The sequence below is a fragment of the Phocoena sinus genome, chromosome 3 (genome assembly GCF_008692025.1).
Source record: "Phocoena sinus isolate mPhoSin1 chromosome 3, mPhoSin1.pri, whole genome shotgun sequence".
Lineage (NCBI taxonomy): Eukaryota > Metazoa > Chordata > Mammalia > Artiodactyla > Phocoenidae > Phocoena > Phocoena sinus.
The window spans coordinates 145,392,346-145,395,870 of NC_045765.1; the positions used below are offsets into that span (position 1 = coordinate 145,392,346).

At 50.9% G+C, this 3,525-nt stretch overlaps 1 pseudogene; it reads left to right on the plus strand.

The window, feature by feature from the left end:
- Positions 1–721: 721 nt before the first annotated feature.
- Positions 722–3,229, plus strand: LOC116751871 (annotated as a pseudogene).
- The last annotated feature ends 296 nt before the right edge of the window (positions 3,230–3,525 follow it).

The window sequence follows — 3,525 nt, forward strand, 5'->3', positions numbered from 1 at the left end:
ATTTTTAATCCTTGCAAATGAATCTGGATACCTTCCTCAGGCAGATCCCCCCGATGCCCCGCCCCGGGCGGCGTATGGAGCAAAGTTCATTCTCTTTGCAAAGCGGAACCTGATACTATCCCTTAGCTACACAGTGGCTGGCATCGATACCACCCTTTAGAGTTAACAAAGGATTTTTACACCCACCTGTCACATTTTTTACCCCCCCCCCATTATGAAAAATAAGTAAGGCAATAATTACTGTCCTTTTGTGCAATAAAAAAAACCGGGTTTGTGGCGCAGTGGTTGAGAGTCCGCCTGCCGATGCAGGGGACACGGGTTCGTGCCCCGGTCCGGGAAGATCCCACGTGCCGTGGAGCGGCTGGGCCTGTGAGCCATGGCCGCTGAGCCTGCGCGTCCGGAGCCTGTGCTCCGCAACGCGAGAGGCCACAGCAGTGAGAGGCCCACGTACCGAAAAAAAAAAAACAAAAAAACCCCAAAACTAAGTTACACAGAGTTTTAGGGATTTGTCTAAGGAGCAGACTCAAAGCTAGAGCCCCCGCTCCTCTGCGCTTGCCGCCGCCGCGGTAGCTGGGGGTCGGGGAGAGGACGAGCTGCCGCGGAGCCCGGAGAGTCCGTCTCCGTCGCTGTTTTTGCCTGAGGACCTTTCCTTCCTCGGTCGCACCCTGACTCCCTTGGTGTCGATGGGGAGTCCCTGAGGACACCTCAGCACACAGTGGAGATGCCTCTCTTTGCCACCAATCCCTTCGATCAGGATATCGAGAAAGCAACCGGTGAGATGAATACTGCTGACGACTGGGGCCTCATTTTGGATATCCGTGATAAAGCCGGTCAGTCTCGCACTGGTGGTTATTGGACGGATTTTGAATAGTCTTTTGGGATGGTATAGCCCCATCACCAAGGCCTAAATGCTCTGCTGCAAGGACTGTCCACTTTGGTATGAGCTCTGACAGCTGTGTGAGCTCTGGGAGCCCTTTAACGTAGAGCTCTCAGTCGCTTTTTGTCCAGCCTTGTGGGCCGCAGACCTCAGTGGACACCATGCAGGCCTAAAGGTTGTCTACTGTCTATTATGAGGAGGGTGAACCATAAAGATCCTCACGTTGCTATGCAGGCTCTGACTTTTCTAGGAGCATGTGTATCAAATTGTGGCAACATGTTTCACTTAGAAGTATGTTCAAGAGATTTTGCTAGTGAAGTAAGCAATGTATTAAACAAGTGTCACCCTAAAATGTGTGAAAAATTAAAGGCTCGTATGGTTGAATGGATGGATGAATTTAAGAATCATCCACAGCTTAGTCGACTATCAGCAATGGTTAATAACCTTAAGGAACAAGGTGTTACGTTTCCAGCTATTGGCTGTCAGATGAGGATACTGAGACCCAGAATGGTTAAGTGACTTGCCCAGGGCCACAGCTAGTAGTTGACAGAGCTGGAACTAGGACACAGGCCTCCTCTCGGTCCAGTGTTCCTTCCACTACACGATCCTGCCTTCCGTTTGAGGCTGCAGAACAAGCAAAAGCAAGCCCAGCTCTGGTAGCCAAAGATCCTGCCTGGTTCTGTGGCTAACAAAAAAGAAGATTTAGCGAAAGCCATTGAGTTGTCACTGAAGGAACAAAGGCAGCAGTCAACCACCCTTTCCAGTTGTTTTTTTTTTTTTGCGGTACGCGGGCCTCTCACTGTTGTGGCCTCTCCCGTTGCGGAGCACAGGTTCCGGACGCGCAGGCTCAGCGGCCATGGCTCACGGGCCCAGCCGCTCCGCGGCATGTGGGATCTTCCCGTACCGGGGCACGAACCCGTGTCCCCTGCATTGGCAGGCGGACTCCCAACCACTGTGCCACCAGGGAAGCCCCACACTTTCCAGTTTGTATCCAAGCACATCTAATCTAGTAACTAACCACCAACACGAAGGCTGAAAAGTCCGTGCTGTATGTGACTTGGAAGCTGCTGAAGATAATGAACTCACTTTTAGAGTAGGAGAAATTGTTACAGTTCTTTTTTTTTTTAATTTAACTTCAATTTTTAAATTTTTGGGTGCGTTGGGTCTTCGTTGCTGTGTGTGGGCTTTCTCTGGTTGCAGTGAGTGGGGGCTACTGTTCGTTGCGGTGTACGGGCTTCTCATTGCGGTGGCTTCTATTGTTGTGGAGCACGGGCTCTAGGTGCGCAGGCTTCAGTAGTTGTGGCATGCGGGCTCAGTAGTTGTGGCTCGCGGGCTCTAGAGCACAGGCTCAGTAGTTGTGGCGCACGGGCTTAGTTGCTCCGCGGCATGTGGGATCTTCCCGGACTAGGGCTCGAACCCTGCATTGGCAGGCGGATTCTTAACCACTGCGCCACCAGGGAAGCCCTGTTACAGTTCTTGATGACAGTGACCCCAACTGGTGGAAAGGTGAAACCCATCAAGGCCTGGGGTTATTCCCCTCTAATTTTGTGACTGCAGATCTCACCGCTGAACCAGAAATGATTAAAACGGAGAAGATGGTACAATTTAGTGATGATGTTCAGGTAGAAACGATAGAACCAGAGCCAGAACAAGCCTACATGGATGAAGATAAAATGGACCAATTGCTACAGATGTTGCAAAGTACGGATCCCAGTGATGATCAACCAGATCTGCCAGAGTTCCTTCATCTTGAAGCCATGTGTCACCAGATGGGACCTCTCATTGATGAGAAGCTGGAAGATATTGATAGAGAATATTCAGAACTCAGTGTTAAAGTGATGGAGGCCCTGTCCTTGTATACCAAGTTAAGGAATGAAGATCCAATGTATTCCATGCATGCAAAATTACAGAATCAGCAGTATTATATCCAGTCACCTGGTGTTTCTGGTCCTCAGGTGTACCCATGCCCTCCTCAGCGTGGAGCTTACCCAGTCACAGGGAACGCACAGATGGGCCAGCTCCAGACCTACAGCCTTCCCCTGGAGCACCTGTCTTCTCTCAGCCAAGGAGCAGTGCCACTGCCCGCAAGCCCAGCCCTTCCTAGTCAGCAGGCTCAGGCTTCCTACCTCAACACAACGGGCAGTTCTGTTCAAGGGAGCACGTAGCCCAGCCAGGCTTCAGTGGACAGTCCTCCTCCTGCCGCCGCTGCCGCCCCCGTCGTCATGATATGCCAGAACGCGGGGACCAGCCTGTCCCAGGTGCCGAACTTTCACATCACCGCTGCCCCAGCCCAGAGGCAGCCATCAGCCCCCTCCGCCCCAGCAGCCGTACTCGCAGAAGGCCCTGCTGTAGGACTGGGATTCCTCTTTATGGCAAGTATCTGCTAAACGCTGATGACAATGTTATGAGATTCTTTGATATCTTAAGATTTGTTTATCCTCAGCTTATAGGAATCGTATCTTGGTCAACAAGTTCCAATATTCAAGAAGGGAGACCTCTCTTCAATTTGCACTGACTTTTTAGAGGCCCTCCCCTCCCCCTCCCCCAGAGGAATGAAACTACTTACAACATTTAATTGCTTTCATCATATGAAAGAATCAATGCAAGATTATTTGTCTCGTAAAATTACCTGGTCTGCAAAGCAGTCA